The 21,541-nt window shown below is 43.2% G+C and overlaps 1 long non-coding RNA gene across 1 annotated transcript; it reads left to right on the top strand.

Annotated features, from left to right (window-relative positions):
* Positions 1-1,614: 1,614 nt before the first annotated feature.
* LOC113614336 (uncharacterized) lies at positions 1,615-2,010 on the top strand. Its single transcript, XR_003430587.1, has 2 exons — positions 1,615-1,745; positions 1,884-2,010. It is a non-coding gene; the product is annotated as an uncharacterized LOC113614336 (long non-coding RNA).
* The last annotated feature ends 19,531 nt before the right edge of the window (positions 2,011-21,541 follow it).

Raw genomic sequence — 21,541 nt, 5'->3', positions numbered from 1 at the left:
AGAAGCTGATGAGGAGTTCTTTCTAAATCATTTCAGTTGGAAGATCCAGCCATGAATCTCTGGGTACAAAGATGTCAAAACCTACTTAACAAAGAGAGGTCAGTCTGAACACCTTGCTTCTATTCCAATTATTTTGATCTCTGAGCCAGAATTAAGCCCTTCCTAGAGTAGGAGAAATGGGTGAGTGAGATGAAAAGAAGATTAGAGAAAAGGAGGAAAATCAGAATGGAGCAGAGATGCTGAATAGCCCTAGGAGCTCCCAGAAGTGTGTGAAGAACAGTCTATGTAGCTCGGAGAGTAGAGCGTGTGGAGAGAAACAGTGGCCAAATGTTCTACTTCAGACCTTCCTGTGAAGCTGAGCTTTTTTCTTCCCTAAGATTTTCCTGAACACTCCCACATCTTAGAGCTCCACCTGCAGGGTTTCTTCAGTTCCCTGTGGGACTAGAAGGTTTTCCAAATTCTTTCCTCATTGCATTTTTAAGAAGCACTAGTAGTGCTACAAGAGGATGGGGCTGGCTACATCACATGCTCTTGTATTTAATAGTCAAATGGACAAACTTTAAGTAGAAGACCTTAGAGAATATCCAAAGGGCAGAGCAGAAGGACCCAGAACTGAGAACAGTCTTGCTCGCAGCTGTGGGAAGATCATCTAACATCCAAGAGGGATATGTACAGAGAAAGGAGTGTTTGTGATTATTTTTACTTTGTTCCATAACCAATTTATTAATTTTAACTTATTTATTTATTTATTTAGGCTGCGCCGGGTCTTAGTTGCAGCACGCAGGATCTTTTAGTTGCGGCATGCATACGGGATCTAGTTCCCCAACCAGGGATGGAAGCCAGGCCCCCTGCATTGGGAGCACGGAGTTTCACCCACTGGACCACCAGGGAAGTCCCTAAAGATTATATTTTCTTAATATTACACAAAGAAAAAGTATTTTCTAAATTTCATGATAATTCAACCGAGCAATAATCTTTTATTATTTTAAGTATACCCCATTGGTTTGTGAATAACATGGTGAGGATGAAAGAATCTAAGATGAAAAGGTGAGAGAACTGGGTTCTCACTGTAGTCCAGCCACTGCCTAGGTGTGAGACTTTACGTATCTGGACCATATTTACTTTGATTATAAAATGAGGAGAAGGAAGGAAGAGCAGAGGGCTCTGGACTCTAATTCTAAGAAATCTACATCCCCTTACCTTCACCACTTCCAAATGCCAGCACCTACCTTTCTTTGTCTGAGGGCTATCTGTAGCCACTGAAGTCAGAAGATTTGTCTGCCTGTGTGGCAGGACAGAACTGCCAGGGAATTAACGCCATTTGGAAGGAGCCTCCTCCAGTAATACTGGGGAGTTGGTATATAAATACCCCAGCTCTCTTACCCTCAGGTAGAAGAACCGTAAACTATGTGTTTTACGCTATCTCCTCAGAATTTCCCAGAGACATCAAGTTCCACTCAGTCGACATGGTAATTTGCTTGGTAATGCAACAAGTAAACACAGGATTTAGACCTACGTTAGGCGTGATGGAATATGGATGCTTTCTGGGAACTCACAATCAGATCCAAGAGTATCACTTTCAGAATGTTCTAGTAGACTGAGTTTACTTTTAGTTGTCTTTGATGAAACAATCACTATTGTACTCTCTTTCTTAACAGAAATGTGTTTTTTCGAAGACTCACTTCTAATTGGTTCATTAAGCAAAGAATTATTTTGCCCAATTCCTTTGCTTTTCTGCTTTACAGGTGAGTCAGAGCAGGAATGCAGGTCCTTCCCAGGTTGTTTCTTAGCGGAGTAGTTTTTGGTATATTATGCTTTGGTCATTTTCTCTGAAGAAGACCTGCTATTTCTAGGTAATTCCTCTTCTTTTCTTTGACTTCCAGTTCCAGAAATGACGTCTGCTGAAGGAGAACACGTTCTAGCAATGAAATCTTCCAAAGACTCCTGCCGCTGCTCTGTGACTGCGACCCCCAGGTTGTCTTTGGAAGTTTCTAAGGCCTCCTGAGTAGAGACTGGGACATGGAAGGAGTTGACAGGCAAAGGAATCCCAGCATCACCTGTAATTTGCTGAAACTTCATTAGTGCTCCTTCATTGTAAGCTGACTGCATACAAATAGAAACTTGGAGATTCTGCGTTGGTCCTGGGGCGCTCTATTCACTGCTTTCCCTTCCCGGTATCCCTTTCCCATTCTCCCACCAGTGTTTCCTTCCTCACCCAAAGAAACTGTTTATACCAGAATCCTTGATCTTGACATCATCTTCTGGGTGAATTTAAACTAAGACAAAACCCCACAAACCAAACACTGTGGTGATAGGGTTCTTGAAGGCTGCAGGAAAATGGTTCTCTCCACAGACAGGAATTTTAAGGAGTTTAGTAGATAATGTGAACAGAGGAAGGATCGTTGTCATTCAGGTACAAAGCTGTGGACAAGACCGCTTAACCAACGGCTCTTCTCCTCCTACTGGAATGGTAGTCCCTTTAGGCATTTTAACCGCTAAAAATGTGCAAGAATTAGTAGAAGGTTGAAAAACTTGCACCCTCTGGCTAAACCTAGCCTGGTGTTCAGGAGACACGCGAAATTGGATGTATACTCCATTAAAGAAAGTAATGAAATGGCCATTTTTCAAAGATTCAAATTAAGCCACTGGTTAAGAGCTCATCGCTCCAATTTGACGGCAGAGACTTTCAAATCTGCCATTCCAGATAGTTTTCACTAGCAGCTATACTCTACATCTTCTCAAGGAATCAGTATGAGGCTTTTTTTTAATCTAGAGGAAAAAAATAGTAATTGGCTACCTTTGATCTCAAAGAAGGCTTTCCCTTCACTTCCATTCCTCTCCTCCTGTCTCAGTGCAGAAGTGTTTTTACCTAGGGACTGTGTAGCAGACACTGTTGAGAGATACAGTGTTTATTCCCACCCCTTCTCCCTTCTCCATCACAGCCCATAGGGGCTTGGAAAAGTCAGACTCATGTTTCCGGTTTCCCTTATACGAAAGTGGCCATGTTACCTAATTCTGACCAATGAGACGAATGGGAAAGTGTGCCAGGAGGTTTTGCAAAAGGAGAGGAGAGAAGTATGTGAGGAGACCTCCTTCACTGCCCATCCCTTCCTATACAGATGTGGTGGTTGGAGACATAGTAACCACCTGTGACCAGGAGGAGAGACACTGCCAGACACTGAAGATGGGCAAAAGGGAAACTGGAAAGAGTCTGAGTCACTGCGATGCAACCGAGCTGCCAAATCAACCCTGAGACCACCTACTTCCTTGTTAAATAAACACGAAATACCCCTCCGGTTTAGTCCACTATTCAAGAGATTTTTCTTGCTGCCAAAAGTATTCCCAATCGACACAGATTTGTAAAGTAATTTTTTAAAACTGAAGTATAATACACACAGAAATATGCACAAATCGTAAGTATACAACTTGAAGAATTTTCACAGAATGGTTTTTGTTTTGAAATCTCCATTACCCTAATACTTTAGAAACAGTCACAGACTCTGGAGTCAGATTGCTGGGTCTGAAACCCAGATCCACCACTTACTAACTCAATGACCTTGGGCAAATTATTTAACGTCTCTGTCCCTTGGTTTTCTCAATTATGATATGGAAATGACAATACTCTCTATGTCGTAGGGTTTTTGCAAGGATTAAACACATTAATTTTTTAAATATAGGTGTCTGCCACATATAATAGTATGTGCTAATAAGTATTCGTTAGATATAAATAATGTTAACCAGGGTATAACTCAGGAGGACAGGAGAGCAGGAAAGATCTGGGAGAGGGGGTAGATGTTTGAGGGCTGTCCCGCACCTCTGTCCTGAGATGATCTTGGAAGCTAAAATGCCTAATGACCTAGTAAATGCTAAAAATATTGTCCAGCCTAGAGCTGTGTAATGGAGCTACAGACCTCTAGAGGTTGGGTGGGGCTTTAAAATCTCCTGTCTGGCAGTTCTTAACTGGGATCCAATGATGCGCTTCTGGAAGTCCACCATCCCTGATGTGGCCTTTGTACGAAGCGAGCATAAATAGGCATATGTGTGTTTTACTGGGGAGAGGATCGAGAGTTTCCATCAGGCTCTCAGAGGGACCCATGATACACGATAGGTTAAAACTACTTACTAGTTCATCTCCCTGACATCATAGTTATGGCCCAGAAAGAGGCCATCTAACACTTCAACTGAATTGTCACATTTAACTTTAATTACATCTCCCTAGAAGAAAAATGAGGTCAAAGAAAATGTTATTCTACTCCAAAATCCTAGAATATTCCAATGGAAGGGACTTAGGACCTCTTCAAATAGCATACTGCTGCATTTACAGGTGAGGAATCCAAGTTCTATCGAAGTTACTATGACCCGCTCAGTATCCTAGAGAGAGCCAGAGCTGTGGTGAACCAGTTGTCCTGGTCAGCATCGAACTTACCCCACAATGACACTTTGGTGGCAAAAAATCTCACCAGCTCATTTCATGGGCTGGCCCTGCTCACAGCTGTTAAATGCTCCGTACGGAAGCCCTTTAAGTGAGGTTGCCAAGGGCAGTCAGGACCAAGGGGCTTCAAACATTCTATTCCTTTCACTGCCATAAGCTTTAGAGTGATTTTAATTAGCCATACATCTCATGTGTATCAGAGGGTAAAAATGGGGAAATAAAGCAAAGGCTTTTCTACTAACCCAATTTATCATCTTCATGGGAAGCTGTTTCACCATTTCCTTTTTGTCTCTTCCTGTCCTTTGATAAGTCTTTAAGAACTTCTTTCTGAGTGCTGTGTGTGTGTCAACTATGAGTACAAGAGGCGCAGAAATAGCAAATGCAAATACATGAAATAGTTATATGTAATCTGTATAAACGAAACAGTTTCTAAACACAGATTGATCTTTCCAGGGTGCAGGTGGGGGATGGGAGGCAGTGAGCGATACTGATGCTAAACACGAGTTAACAGAGTGACCCATGAGGATGAGACTGGGTCTGGTTTTAGGTTCTGATTAAACAAGGTTTTTTTGTCTTCATGTCAGTTTAAAGGCAAACTTGAATGTCCTGGCTCACAGCTCTAACTCTTGCCTGCTGCTGGAAGGACTTTCTCATTTCTACTAGGTTTTTGATTAATGTCCTACCTGAACTGCCGGTAGGTCTGGATCACTTTATTTCTGTAGGAATGAAGGGGGGGACAAGAAGAAAAGGAAAATAGGCTTGTACAGTTGAGGCCAGGTTACCTGGCTGCAATTTAAGATGCAAAGGTCACTGAGACTTCTGGTGAAACGTAATACGGCAAAAAAAAAAAAAATGTATTTTGCCCAGCAATGATGATTGACATGCACATTTTTACTACCGGAGGAGGAAGGTTTCAAATGTGGTTTCTGACTGTATGACATAAAGAAAAATAACAGAACTAATTATGGTCTTTATTCCATCCTTATTTTTACTTTTTGGTTGTATCATTTTTCTCCCTAAAGCCTCATCCCACCCTTACCCCTCTTCTTCCTAAAAGGACAGAACACATAGCTTTCTTACGCAGCCCCAGGCTACCAGCTACGCCTTTGCTTAATAAAACGCTGGGCCAGTGCAAAGCTGCAGAACTCAGCCCAAATGATGAACAGCTAAGGGTCCGCTCTCAGCGAGGCCCTGACTAATTTCTCTTCATGGCACAGAAAGCTGAGTGGGTGACCTTTCACAACACGACTGAATTGAAAGTGGGTCTCTCTCAAGCAGGCAGGCCACGGGAAGGGACACTTAGTGCTAAGAAATTAACTGTCTTCTCGCAGCTTCCTGGCCCCGTGGGGAAGACTGCTGATTCTCCCCGCTGTCTCTCACCGAGCGCTCCATCTACCTGCCCTTTTTCAATGTGTGGGCTGGGCCAGTCTATTTCCAGTGGATTTTGATAAATCAGAATGGGTGGGAGGAGAGGGAAAGGGAGAGAACAGGGAGGGAATCAGATGAAGAAAAGGGTACTTAAATTTTTCTCTAGGAAAAAGAATCATATATTTTGGAAATCCCTTAAAGAGCAGTAGAGGTAGTTAGATCCAGGCTACTATCATTCCCCCTCCTCTAAGTTGGCCAGGGGGGCTATTTCCACAAAAATATTTGCCTTAATTCACAGCAGTTTTTATAGAGGTAGAGGATATTAAAGGTGGTCAAAACTCCAAATATGTTAATTAACTTAATTAATCACTGAAACTGATTCCAACTGCAGCCAAGCACTATTCCTAGGGGGTCTACTGGCTTCCTCAAAATGAAGGACGGTTTAGGAGCTGGCACTGCCGGGGACAGAGGAAGCAACTGGTGACTGAGACCAGGAGCAGAACAGCATCCGGCTGTCACATCTTCCAGAAAGTCTTGGTGAGCTCTGCTGATTTTCCCCTCTGGCTATGCTTGTTTCTTGCAGCCCAAATATCCATAAGCAGCTTTTAAAAATACCCAAGTAGGGGGCTTCCCTGGTGGCACAGTGGTTAAGAATCCGCCTGCCAATGCAGGGGACACGGGTTTGAGCCCTGGTCCGGGAAGAGCCCACATGCCGCGGAGCAACTAAGCCCGTGCGCCACAGCTACTGAGCCTGCGCTCTAGAGCCCGCGAGCCACAACCACTGAGCCCATGTGCCACAACTACTAAAGCCCGCGCACCTAGAGCCCGTGCTCCGCAACAAGAGAAGCCACCATAATGAGAAGCCCGCACACCGCAACGAAGAGTAGCCCCCGCTCACTGCAGCTAGAGAAAGCCCACGCACAGCAATGAAGACCCAATGCAGCCAAAAAAAATTTTTAAATTAAAAAATACCCAAGTGCATGTTGGTGGGAATGTAAATTGATACAGCCACTATGGAGAACAGTATGGAGGTTCCTTAAAAAACTAAAAATAGAACTACCGTGTGACCCAGCATTCAAAAAGAGTCATGTACCACAATGTTCATTGCACCTCTATTTATAATAGCCAGGACATGGAGGCAACCTAAGTGTCCATTGACAGATGAATGGATAAAGATGTGGTACATATATACAATGGAATATTACTCAGCCATAAAAAGAAACGAAATTGAGTTATTTGCAGTGAGGTAGATGGACCTAGAGTCTGTCATACGGAGTGAAGTAAGTTAGAAAGAGAAAAACAAATACAGTATGCTAACACATATATATGGAATCTAAAAAAAAAAGGTTCTGAAGAACCTAGGGGCAGGACAGGAATAAAGACGCAGACAGACATAGAGAATGGACTTGAGGACACGGGGAGGGAGAAGGGTAAGCTGGGACGAAGTGAGAGAGTGGCATGGACATATATACACTACCAAACGTAAAACCGATAGCTAGTGGGAAGCAACCACATAGCACAGGGAGATCAGCTCGGTGCTTTGTGACCACCTAGAGGGGTGGGATAGGGAGGGTGGGAGGGAGATGCAAGAGGGAGGGGATGTGGGGATATATGTATACGTATAGCTGATTCACTTTGTGATACAGCAGAAACTAACACACCATTGTAGAGCAAATATACTCCAATAAAGATGTTAAAAAAATTAAAAAATTAAAAAAAATACCCAAGTGCAGACGTAGAGAACAAACGTATGGATGCCAAGGGAGAAAGGGGGGTGGTGGGATGAATTGGAAGATGGAGATTGACATATATACACTATTGATACTATGTATAAAATAGATAACTAATAAGGACCTACTGTATAGCACAGGGAACTCCACTCAATGCTCTGTGGTGACCTAAAAGGGAAGGAAACCCAGAAAAGAGGGGATATGTGTATACATATAGCTGATTCACTTTGCTGTACAGTAGAAACACAACATTGTAAAGCAACTGTACTTCAATAAAAATTTTTAAAAATTATATTCAAGAACAAACAAACAGAAAAAGATATCAGATTTGTGGTTACTAGGGATGGGGGGTTAAGGGAAGGGGGAATTGGATGAAGGTAGTCAAAAGGTACAAACTTACAGTTATAAGATAAATAAGTACTATAATGTAATAAATAAGTGCTGCATGCAATGTATAGCATGATAAACATAATTAACACTGCTGCAGCATGAAAGTTATTAGAGGAAATCTTAAGGCTTCTCACCACAAGGAAAAATTTTTTTCTATTTATTTAATTTTGTATCTATATGAGATGATGTACGTTCATTAAACTTACTGTGAAAATCATTCCATGATATACGTAAGTCAAATCATTATGCTGTACACCTTAAACTTCTACATTGCTCTATGTCAATTATAAATAAACTGGAATAAAAAAATAAATGATAATCTTTCTGGGTATCATAAAAAAATGAAAAAATAAAAATACCCAAGTGCAGGAGGAAATCCACTCTCTGAAGCTCTCAGGAGCCTCCTTGCATCTCCCTTAAATATTGTTCCCATCTGACCACTCTGAGTCCACAACTCTTCAATCCAAAGACTATTTATCGGGCGCCTCACCAAAGGGCCATTTTTCTCTCCCAGCCTCTGTTTCCAGACCCCTGATATGAGGTTTCAGGGATCTCGAGCCTGCTTCCTCTCTGCCTGTCGCCAGCAGACCTGATCCACCGCAGAAGGTTTCCAGAGTCCATTAGCGTGGCATCGGGTGGACAGGCAGAAAGTGCAAATGCAAGTTCAAAAGATCTGGGGCCAGGAGATAAATGTCCCCAGCGTTAGTGTGGCAAGTGTGTTCTGGCCTCTGCGGAGGTCAGCTCCTTTGGGAAGCTTCTTGTCAGGCATGGAACAAAGGATTTCATTCCTCTATGTCTCAACAATCATACAGGTTTAAGTTGTAACCAAAACATGACCTCTAATCATGACCACTAGACCCCCCCACCCCACTTCTAGAGCACCAAAAGGCAAAGTGGGTACAAAAGACATTTTTCTTTCGGTTTTTAACACAGTGTATATTAGCAATAAATTAACATTCCCCTTCCAGCACCTTTTAAGCACCGGCAGGGGCCAATTCTTTTTACTACATTGTGTTCCAAAGATCAGCCGATGGATCATGCTGTCGCACAAAGCAACAGAGTAAAGTAGCCCTTGCAGCCAGTGTTCTTAGAGCTCCGTGCAGCACATCTTCTGGAAGCTACTTTATGGTGGGGAAACCAGAAGGCAGTGGTCATGATGCCTGGTGTGATCCTAGGGTGACAGCAAATGGTTTCGATGTTCCCCCTTGTTTGGGAAAGAGGGAGGAGGGATGGTGATTTTCATGGGAAAACTGTTACCTTTGTCTCAATTTTTCAGTATTCAGAAGGAGAGCAGGGCTTCCCTGGTGGCGCAGTGGTTAAGAATCCTCCTGCCAATGCAGGGGACGTGGGTTCAAGCCCTGGTCCGGGAAGATCCCACATGCAGTGGAGCTACTAAGCCCATGTGCCACAACTACTGAGCCTGCACTCTAGAGCCCACGAGCCACAACTACTGAGCACGCGCACCTAGAGCCCGAGCTCCACAACAAGAGAAGCCACCGCAAGGAGAAGCCAGCGCACCACAACGAAGAGTAGCCCCCGCTCGCCGCAACTGGAGAAGGCCCATACACAGCAACGAAGACCCAACGCAGCCAAAAATAAATAAATAAAATAAATAAATTTAGAAGGAGAGCAAAAGAAGAGATATGACTGAGACTGCTCAGGAAAAACCTGAATTAACTCTTGATGTGCCACATCTTTTGGCGGAGATTGTACTCCATGATCTACTAATCAGCAATCATTTTCTGGGTCTCACATCCATTGTGGATACTCATCATCAAAATTAAAACTTTCCTATCTTTCGCTCATAGGTCCAAGCACCCCGGCCATTTCTTAGAAAACCATTTACTTACAATGTTAGCATCTACTTAGGCTGTTGTTGGTAGAGATAAAAGTGTTCTCCCCAAATATTTGCATTTTAAACCACTGGAGTAGTGGGAAATTGATGAGATTTCAAAATCAGATGTCTTGAGAATTTCCTGAACAGGCAGAATAATTCCATGTTAGCGACCAAGAGTACCCCAGGGGTTCAAGATCTGTCCAGACCATTTTAATTCCAATTCAGTTAATTGTCTGGACAGATCTTGAACCCCTAGAAGAGACTTCATCGTTACATGGACTTAATCTGCCTTTTTAGGGAATGCTCAAGACATCTGTTATCGAAAACTCACCCACTTCGCATTATGCTAACGTTTAAACATATGCATTACGGAGTTAGACCTCTGGATTTGAATTGCAAGTCTGTCAATCACTAAGCTGTGTGACTTTGAGCAAGTGACCTAACCTTTCTACTCCTCAGTCTCCTCATTTGTAAAGTGGGGATATTAATAGTAACTACCTGACAGTGTTGCCATGAAAATTAAGCAAATTAATATTTATGAGGTGAGTCATAGTGTTGCCACATAAAAGTGCCACATATGAGTTTCCAAGACAAATAAATAGATATCCCAGTTTGTACGGTATCTCAGAACGTGTTTTTCACCAACTACTCGAATTGCTAAATTTCGAGACGATCACTACCAAAGAGGCTTCTGTCCCTTCCCCAGGGACTTGCTGTGCCATCTCAGATCACAGCCTCAGGGAGGCGAACCCCACATGAGCAACAGTGTACTTGTTATAGTGGTCCCTGTGCCCCAAATCTGTGGAAAATTCCAGGTACTCTTGGTGAAAATAACCAAGAAGGAGGATGTACAGAAGCCAACTCTACTCCACAAGGAAATTCCCGACTGTTGGACTTTGGGCTTGTATCACTTTCTTTGCTAGACTGTGGGACTAACAATGACCTTGATCTTTTTAAATAAGGGGCAGCCATCCCAGATGGATTTTTGGTTCCACGTTAGCTGTTCCAAGGAAAAACCCATGGGAGACAGCGAACCGACGCATGTAGGATTTCTGAAAGGCAGAACAGAAAACACTGAGGAGAAATATATTGCTGCCTCCCCAAAGGTACTGGAACAGATAAAGGGTTCGTTTGGCCTGGGGGCATGTCCCCTTCTTTTCGTTGTGGAAAAGCAGGAAGGTGCTAACTGGAAGGAAACTTCCAGGAAGTCAAACAAGATCACATTTTTATCTCCAAATCTACCAAGAGAATTGTAGCTCCCAATTCCCACTGTCTCCCTCCCCTGCCCTGGTTAGGTGATCTTTTAGTCTATGGTGGGGAGAAGTTTTCCCTTTTATTAATAACATTTTTTGAATAAAAAAATGAATACACATGATCCAATTTTTTTAAGGTATAAAAGATGATACAATGAACATTCCTTCCACCTCGGTCCCCCAGCCACCCAGTTTCCCTCACTGTAGGTAGGTAATTACCATGACCGATTTCTTATGTTTCCTTTCAGAGATATTTTCTTTATATACAAGCAAGTATACATGCACATATATTTGTATATGCTTCCCCTCTAAAAGTTTTTTTTCTTTTTTTTTTTTTTTTTTTGCGGTACGCGGGCCTCTCACCGTTGTGGACTCTCCCGTTGTAGAGCACAGGCTCCGGACGCACAGGCTCAGCGGCCATGGCTCACGGGCCCAGCCGCTCCGTGGCATGTGGGATCTTCCCGGACCGGGGCACGAACCCGTGTCCCCTGCATCGGCAGGCGGACTCCCAACCACTGCGCCACCAGGGAAGCCCTCTTTTTTTTTTTTTAACCAGCTGGTGGTACACAGTACAAACTCCACTCCACTTTTCTTTTTCCACACTTCACAATATATCTTGGAGAGCTTTTCACCTTCATGCTTGAGGTTCTTAATTCCTTTTTCGTGGCTGTATAGTATTCCACAGTACAGATGTACTATAATTTATGTTCCCTTTGGAGGATTCTTTACATTGTTTCAAATATTTTGCTAGTACCAAGAGTGTTGCAGAGAACAACCTTGTTCACACGCCACTTTGCACAAATGTGGAAGAGTGAATTTGTAGGAAATTTTCCTAGAGGGGAAATTGTTGGTTCAAAGGGTTCTAATTTTGATAGATTTTGCCAACTTGCCCTTTATAAGAGTTGTACCAATGTTATGCTTCCATAGTTTATAAGAGTGTCTACTTCTGATGGGGAGCATTTGACCACAGAAACTACACATTCAAGGTATCCAAGATTCTGCCCTCTACTAAGAAATGCAATTCAATGAACCCCGTTTTCAGATCTTTGTTGTGAAGGGCAGGTGACAGTCAGAGAGACTACTCATCACAGACCATCCACTTGCATCTTAACAGGAGTGCTGGAGACCAGTGGTGCCTGACAGGGTGGTGGGTGGAAAATGCCTTCTACTGGTGTCTTCTTTCCTATCAGGCAGAAGAAGAGGTGTACAAACTGGATGGTTCTGTGGGACTCCACGACTGATCCTTGAAAAGATTTTCCTAGCAGCCGGAGGGCAAGTCAAGCCTTCCTTTTGCACATTCAGATCCAAAGCGTCCAGCATTTAACGGGGCCAACACAGAAAGTTCTCGCTTGCAACCAGGCACCCATTACCTCATTTGAAGTGGGGCTACTAGACTACTTCTTTAGCAGTCATCTCAAACAATTTTGGAACAGAGATTCTTCCCAGAACCATTGCAAGGAATACATGTTCCATGTATTGCGATGATGTGACTTTCACCTCTCTGAGACAGATGGCTAAGAGCAAAGACTCCAAAGCCAGACTACCTTGGTTTGAATCTTGCTGGTTCTGTGACCTTGGGCAAGTTGCTTCACCTCTCTGTATAGATTCCAAATAAAATACAGGACACTAAGTTAAATTTGAATTTCAGATAAACAACAAATAACTTTTTAGTATAAATATGTTTCAAATGTTGCATGGGCCATATTAAATAAACAACTGAAAATATTTGCTGTTTACCTGAAGTTCAAATTTAACTGGGCATCCTATATTATTTGCTGAATTTGGCAACCCTACTCTGTTCCTCTGTCTCTTCATCTATACCCACTTCACAGGGCTGTTACAAGGATTAAATGGTATGGTATATTTGTAAAGTATATAGAACTGTTCCTGAACATCATAGTGCTACATAAGATTTTCTTAAAATAAAGAAATGCAATTTTGATTCAACATGCACAAGGACTCTATTATTTCCATCTTTTTCCCAAGATGAGGGGGAAAATTATTAAATATGTGGTGAGTGTTGAGGAGACTGGGTTAAAAAGGAATTTGACCAAGGGTGTTCTGGAACAGGTGGAAGATCTGGAGTTTACTGATTGCTTGGTTCAAGAACAGAGGCCTTGCTGTTCTGTATGAACTGGGACAAGACTGATAGAATGCTCTGTGGGCAGCAGGCTGAGCTGGGAGTTGGGCAGAAGAGCAAGGGAGAGGTGTAGAGGGGCCCATGGCGGATGGTGTTAGGGGAGCAGCCTATTTCACACAGGTGGCATCAGGCAGGTCAGCACACCGGGGGGCAGGGGCCAACCCTGGTCTGGCTGCAGGAGCCACAGATGAGCAACAGTGGCAGGAATGGGACCTCCCAGGACCATGCCCTTGGCTGTGAGGAAGGGAGAGGGAGAGGAAGGGCATTTGCACAGAGAGAAGTCAGAGGCAGATGGGGTGTCTGAAGAGGCAAACCCCCAGCCTCAGGGAGCCTTATTCAGACTTTCTAAGTTCTGCTCTTTCCAGGCAGGGCTCAGAATACGGCTCAGCTTCCTCTCACAGGGAGGGATGATAAGTATCGACAACGTTATCTACATGGGCCACTAAGGAGGCCTCAGGTGGGAGAGGGCTGAGGAGACCCCAAAGTCCCATAGGCCAGGGCTTCTGTTCTGGGTCCACAGATCCCCAAAGGGTCTGTGAACTTCGATGGGAAAAAAATTACACCTTTGTCTTTACTCACCTCTAGACGAAACTGAGCGTGTCCTTCAGTTAGGAATATAGACGACACATCTCAGTAGTATTAACCACACCAGTGACTGTCACCAACAGCAATCACAGAGTTTTTCATATCACATTACTGTTGTTTCAGATATCCTAAAATATCATTTCTTACACTCATTAGCACTTAGAAATTACCATGGTTATTGCTGCTAGAACTTCTTATTGAAAGCATTAACAAACGCACAGAAATAATATTATACCAAAATTTTGTTCTTTTAACATTTTGGTAACTATATTCAAGATAACTGGTTTCCGTTTTAAGTCTTTGCATCGTGTTTAATGCATTTAATAACACTTTCGTGAGAAGGGATCTACAGTCTTCCCCAGGCCTCCAAAGAGCTCCATATCTCAAAATGAGGACAGGAACCGACAACTTAGGCCAACGCTTGTCAGTCTTGCGGAGAGCGGTCTGAAACTTAAGGAGGCCTCAAATTGATTTCCAGGAGTGTGGGGAGTCTTTGGTATGGCTTTTCTTTTGTTTGTTTAGCCTACAATCACAAGAGCATCTGCATTTTGAGCACACCTAAGGAGAAAATATCTGTGTGATGGGTTTGAGTGCTACAGCTGTGTTAATTTGACAAAAATGTCTACATTGTGCATGTTGGTCCCCCTCTGCCCCCCGTCCAGAGAATGAATGAGGGAGATCATTTTATTTTGCAGCTTACTTAAAAGTAAGTTATACCATTATCCAGGAAGCCCCCTTTCACCTCTAATCATGGAAAGAAAAGGAACCTCCCTCTCTCTTCCTCTATGTGTCAAACTCCATCATGTCAGCTTGTTTAGATGCAAGGGAGACAGATAATTGAAGGCCCCCAGGGTAAAAATTGGGCTCAAGATCAGAGTAAGTAAGAGAAAAGGATTGTGAGGGCTGCTGAAACAGAGGGAGGACTCTGACCGAGAAGGCTTCTTCAGCGACCCTTGTAACACTGGGGAGCTCCCACCCTCTCACCTCCACAAGCCTCCTTCCCCAGGCGGGGTGAGCTCTGCAGAAGAAGAGCTCTTAATCTGGCTTCTGATCAGATATCCACGCCACATATAAACTGTCTTAAACCACAAAGGACACAGTTAGAATACCATTACAGGTCCAATTACACCTCTAGGAGTTGGGAAATTTGGAGTTAAGACTCCCAAACTAGGAGTCTGTCCCTGACACCCTTACATTTGTGGCTGGGGCAAGAATTTCAACAAGGATGCAGCTTGTGACCTGCCACCTAGGCCTGGACCAGCGGGCTGTTTCCTCCCGCTCACTTGTGTCCTAGATGCCGTCTACGCTGAGGCACTGAGCATGTGTTAAGAGTGGAGTATCTTTACTGGAAAAACAAAATCTCCCTTTCTTCAGTGGTGTCATAGGTTGAACTGTTTCCCTCCAAAAAGATGTGTTGAAGTCTTACCCCCAGGACTTCAGAATGTGACCTTTGTTGGGAATAGGGTGGTTGCAGATATAATTAGTGACGATAAGATGAGGTCATACTGCAGTAGGGTGGACTCCAATCCACTATGACCGGTGTCCTTATAAGAAGAGGAAAATCTGGACATAGACAGAGGGAAGAAGGCCATATAAAGATGGAGGCAGAAGCTGCAGTTATGTTGCCACAAGCCAAAGAACACGTGGGGCTGCCAGAAGTTGAAAAAGGCAAGGAAGAATCTTCTGGGCCACCATCTTGTCACAGCAGCCCCAGCAAATGAACACAATTGGCTTTAACCTTTTCCTTGGCTTACTTGCCTCCCACCTCCATTTCCAATGACCCCCCCCCAAACCATCAGAGGCGAGGGGCCGAAGGAGAAGAATCGCAGAGGGCAAGCTGACCTACAAGCATCGAGCAGCATGCAAGGGGAGAATAAAGTGTCCCCCTTCCTGATGCCAATGTCACCAAAGCAAGACCAGTCTGTTTCCCTGGTAAAAATCCCCAGAGGCTGAAGTAATGTCCCCGTCAGTCATACTGACCGTACAATCAGAACCAGGGTCGCACCCAGCCCATCTTCTCTTCTGTCCCCCACGGGCCCGCCTAAGCCGGCCCAACATTTTAAAGGAGGACTGAAACCTGTAGGGCTTAGCAGCCCAGCCTTGAGCCTGAGGCCCGAAGCTGGAGTGGGGGAAGGGAAACCAGGAGGCTGGAAGTTGGCGCCCAGGGCTCCTGTTTTCTTTCACACCGGCTTCAGGGCCACTGAACTGTAGAGGAGAGATTAAAACAAAGATTGCTGCACTTGGGGGATTAAATACTACAAAACTTTTAAACAACCCAACTGGACCTCATAATAGTGTGGCAAAGGCTGTAAATGTAAAGTTGGAAGTCTTGGCTCTATTGAAAGGCTCTCTCTGAATAACAATTTATTTTAATTTGAGATTTCTCATACTGTCCATATGGCAGGTCTTCATGGGAAAGCAACTGTCTCACAGTTGACGGGGACATCTGAAGTATGCTTTTTTGGCATTTGGGGGAAGTTTTTTTTTTTTTCATTTATATCAGTGGCTTGGTTGAGGATAGTTTGAAAACATTTCCTTAATGTTTCCAGCTTTTTTACTCCTGGAAATTTATCATCTACCCTTGGAAGTTACAAACTGAAATCCATTTCTCAACCAAACCGCCACTCTTTTTAGGCAGCACCAGTTTGTAATTGTGGAGATCTGTGGGCATTTGTTTGAAAATGGAAAATCCTATTTGCATGACATTTTTTTTTTCAACAACAACCCAGAAAGCATGTGGACAATGTTATGACTTGAAGTAGGACTGCCTTGCCAAGTGTCCCAGGCTCACGTTGTGGAGGGACTCCTAGAAAAATCTACGATCTATCTCTGGAAAAGAGGCAAGATTTCCAGCCAGCTCTGGGTAGGACCCTGGTACTCCCACAGATATGGTGACAGTCTTTACTCTTACAGAGACTTCCAAGCACATGCTAGGTCCAGGGGATGCGATGCGGGAAAGGGAGCTCTTTTCAACTTTCTCTTCTGAGGCATCTCACCAGCTGCTCCTCTGAGGGAGAGAAAGATTTGGCAGAAGCTCAATTTTGCCCACATTCACAGCCCTACAGGGAGAAGGCGAAATAGGTGCAGTCTCATGAGTCACTAAACATACTGATAAAACAAAGATCACAACTTTTACAGAAGCCGCACTATTCAAATGACACATCCTCAGAGAGATCTTCTGAAGCATCAAAAATAGCACCCCTGCTTGTGGAGAAAAGGGAACCCTTGCGCACGGCTGGCGGGAATGTAAATTGATGTAGCCTACTGCATACTGTGGAAAACAGTATGGACGTTTCTCAAAAAAACTAAAAAGAGAACTGTCATATGACCCAGCAATTCCACCCCTGGGTATATATTCTAAAGAAACAAAAACACGAATTCGAAAAGGTACATGCATCCCAACGTTCATAGCACTACTATTTACAATTGCCGAGACATGGAAGCAACCTAAGCATCTATCGACAGATGAATGGAGAGAGAAGATGTGGTACATAGATACAATGGAATACTACTCAGCCATAAAAAGAATGAAATAATGCCATTTGCAACAACGTGGATGGACGTGGAGGGCATTATGCTAAGTGACATAAGTCAGAGAAAGACATAAGTCAGAGAAAGACAAATACTGTATGATATCACTTATATGTGGAATCTAAAAAATAAAACAAACTAGTGAATAAAACAAAAAAGAAACATACTCACAGGTACAGAGAACAAACTAGCGGTTACCAGTTGGGGGAGGGAAGTGGGGAGGGACAAGATAGGGGTAGGGGATTAAGGGGTACAAACTACTATGCATAAAATAAATAAAATACCATGATATACTGTACAACACAGGGAATATAGCTAATATTTTATAATAACTACAAATGGAATATAACCTTTAAAAACTGTGAATCACTATGTGGTACACCTGAAACGTATACAATATTATGCATCAACTGTACCTCAATTAAAAAAAAGAAAATACCATCCCTGTCATCCTCAGTCCCTTCAACATGCTTTGTTATCTTCTTTATAGTACTATACGCATCTCTTCCCAACTCCCTGCTCGGTGACCTCACATTTGTAGTTTAAAATCATCTGTGGTCAGAGTATTTATACCATGGAAATTGGCAAATGCTATAAATCTAGGCTCTCCCCACCCCTAAAGTCAGCAGTTAACTCCTTATTAGTATAGCACTGATTATCACTATCTGGATTTACATCATATATGTGGCTTTTACATTGTATTAGCTGTATGTATGTGTGTATGTATACAGCACGCATAGATAATACATTATATTACGTCAGTAGTTTATTAATGATCTTCCCCTCCCTCCGGCAGAATGTATATCAGCCCTCAGACACCCCGTTTTGTTCACTGCTGGTTACCATGCCTACAACAGTACCCATACCTCGAAGATGCTCCGTAAGTATTTGCTGAATGGATGAATGGTGAATGAAATCTTTAGATTCATTTATCTATCTGTTTTATCTACCTGTTCTATCATTAAATCCTCTGTGGGCTTCAAAATCCCCTTCCATTTTGCCTCCACCTTCTTCCCCATGCCTTCTTGCTTTTTACCACCATCTTTGTCCTTACCCTCACACCAACTAGAAAAATCTGCTGATCTGTTGACTGTTTTCTCAAATTAATTAATTTATGGCTGTGTTGGGTCTTTGTTGCTGCTCACGGACTTTCTCTAGTTGCGCAGAGTGGGGGCTACTCTTCGTGGCGGTGCGCAGGCTTCTCATCGCAGTGGCTTCTCTTGTTGTGGAGCACGGGCTCTAGGTGCACAGGCTTCAGTAGCTGTGGCATGCAAGCTCAGTAGTTGTGGCACGCGGGCTCAGTAGTTGTGGCGTGCGGGCTCTAGAGCGCAGGCTCAGTAGTTGTGGCACATGGGCTTAGTTGCTCCGCGGCATGTGGGATCTTCCCAGGCCAGGGATGGAACCCATGTCCCCTGCACTGGCAGGTGGATTCTTAACCACTGCACCACCAGGGAAGTCCCTGCTGACTTTCTTTACTAGTGATTCCTGATATTTGTTTAAGTAGCTCCTCTGGGCACCTGAGACATTCTTCTGAACTTTCCCCTGTCACATCTCCCCCAGAAAAGCATTTCCTATATGTTTAGCCAAGTTTAGGTGCTTATAAGGCACCCAGAACAAGTACATTCATAAAACACTCTGTCTTCTCACGAGACACTTATAACCTAGTTGAGCAGCTAAGACTAATCTTGGCTTGAAAAATTATGAGCAAGTAAGATAATTATTCAACTAACTGCTAAATTGGGGAGTAGAAACCATAAAATCTCAGAGCCAAAAGGGTTGGTGGAGACCAGGAAAACATCAAAGAGGAGCAGTGGGCCTTGACCTGGCCCTGACTAATAAGTAGGGTTTAACTAGTTCAGGATTTCTTACCTCAGCACTGCTGACATTTTGGGCAGATACTTCTCTATTGTGTGGCTGTCCTCTGTATTGTAGGATGTTCAGCAGAATCCCTGGCCTCTACGAACTAGATGCCAGTAGGAACCTCCCCCCGCCAGTTATCACAACCAAAAATGTCCCCAGGCATTGCCAAATGTCCCGTGGGGGTCAAAATCACCCCCGCCAGGTGTGAACTGCTGACTTAGATGGAAGAGAAGAGGACATTATAACTTAGAGTGATGAAAAAGGACTTTGCTCACTTGACTCAGAATCCTAATTTGATCCACCACTGTACCCAGTCACCTGACTTCTTTTGACATGTTAACCCACTTCGTATGCATGCTTTACACATGTTTTATTAAACCTATACCCCGCATTAAATTTGGATTGGACTATTGACGTGGTTTCCAAATGCTTTAGTCGTGGAACCCTTTGTTCCAACAAAATCTTAGCCAGAAGCATGAACAAATAAGGACATAAGTAGAGTGGTTTTTGTTGAAGCTTCGGTAGAGAATCATCCCCTCCCCACCAGCACCCCAGCCTTGCCCAATGGCCCAGTAGCACGATTCCTGGTGCATTTCACTACACCGTAAACATGCTGAAGGCAAGGGTGACACTGAACCCTACAATAATAACTATAATGTCATGGTACAGGAAAAGGAGCAATGGATTAGGAGCTGCAAAAATCTGCAAGTTTTATTTGGAACTTTTCACTAACCGCCTATGTGACCGCATGTCACTTGGCCTCTATGAACTTGTATTTCTTCATTATAATCTCTAAGGCCCCTTTCTGCTTCAAAATGTTATGTCTATAAGCACAACCGTGTCACAAAATTTGTGAGCCCCGAATAATGATGTTGGTGACTATAGAGAAGCTGATTATTTATAATACCCCCCCAAAGGCCCTTTTAAAGACAAGGGGGAATGAGGAAGTGAATCTGACCTCTAAAATTCTCTATGAATTGCACTTTGACCCTTGCTTGATTTATTCATTCATGAAATTCACTAGTGCTCAGTCTGGCTGGCCTTCATTCAAAAGATCATGCTAAATGGGGTCACAAATGGAAGTGCAAATGGATATTTTAAAAATTAAGAATGAAAGTGCAGGGATTCCCTGGTGGTCCAGTGGTTAGGACTCCACACTCTCACTGCCGAGGGCCCAGGTTCAATCCCTGGTTGGGGATCAACATCCCACAAGCTGCATGGTGTGGCAGAAAAACAAATGAATGAAAGTGAAAAATCTGGAACGCTGGCTTCCATATCCATAAAGTTAGAATAAGACTTTTAAAAATGAAATACAATAGATTCTGTGATGGGCAAGCACATGCCCAGAATGAAAAGCCAAACATCGCAATAACAAGATGCACATAAGCTGTGGAGCCTGGAATCATCTCTTTCCTACCTCAGTGGCACCACCACCCAGCTCTTAGGACAAGAGGGTCTCACACATCAAGCAGAAACAGAGCAGACAGAACATTCCTGTCCCTCACCTTGGAATGACTTTACGGCTTTCCTTACTGTGGCACATGAGATGGCTGGGAATTTGTGTCCGTACTCTCTGTTTTTGCTCCTTCTTTGTAAAAGAAGAATTGAAACCTCCTTGCAACCATCTAATACCACAGAGAAATAGCATAAAACCACAGCTACCAAACAATGACGCGGAAATCCACAGCTATGTGTCTATCAAAATATGATACTGTGTTTATAGATTCCCGATTTGGTGGAGTCATTCTACTCTTAGATTTCAGACATAAATGAGATGTTATGTTAGTCACAAATAAATGATGATTTTAAATTGGAATGGAAAAATGTTTTTCAAGTATCCAGTAACCTGATTCTTAGTGAGAACCTGACAGACACATGAACTACTTTGATGGTTAAAAAAAAAAACCATACCAGTACTGTGTGTGCGTGTGTGTGTGTGTGTGTGTGTGTGTGTGTGTGTGTTGGGGGGACCTCTCTGGTCAGTGAGGACAATTCAAAGTTATCCAAAGCTATTCAGCATTGATGACTGGCAGGAGAGTGAAAGGTTGGTTTCATGAAGCTGCTTCCTCCAGGAATGATTTCCCCTTGTACTAGGGACAGCTGCAACATTGATATTGTTGCTGATTCTTTACATTTTTATTTATTCATTTTGAATAAAATATGGACATGGTGAAAATAATTCAAACAATGCAAGTTACAGTGAAAATTAAGTCAATCTCCCAGCTCAGTCTCCTAGTCCCCTAGTTACCAGTCAACCCTCAGAATCATGAGAAATAATGAATGGTGGTTGTTGTTTTAAGCCACTAAGTTTTGGGGTGATTATTCCATTTCAATAGAGTATAGAAATCTACCTCATTCTTTTTAACAATATAATAATAGCGAACATATATTTACATGCTTACTATATACCAGGCA

This window comes from Aethalodelphis obliquidens, unplaced genomic scaffold (assembly GCF_003676395.1).
Source record: "Aethalodelphis obliquidens isolate GAN/ISIS:26980383/991018 unplaced genomic scaffold, ASM367639v1 scaffold94, whole genome shotgun sequence".
Classification (NCBI taxonomy): Eukaryota; Metazoa; Chordata; class Mammalia; order Artiodactyla; family Delphinidae; genus Aethalodelphis; species Aethalodelphis obliquidens.
This window is presented reverse-complemented; position numbering and strand designations above follow the sequence as displayed.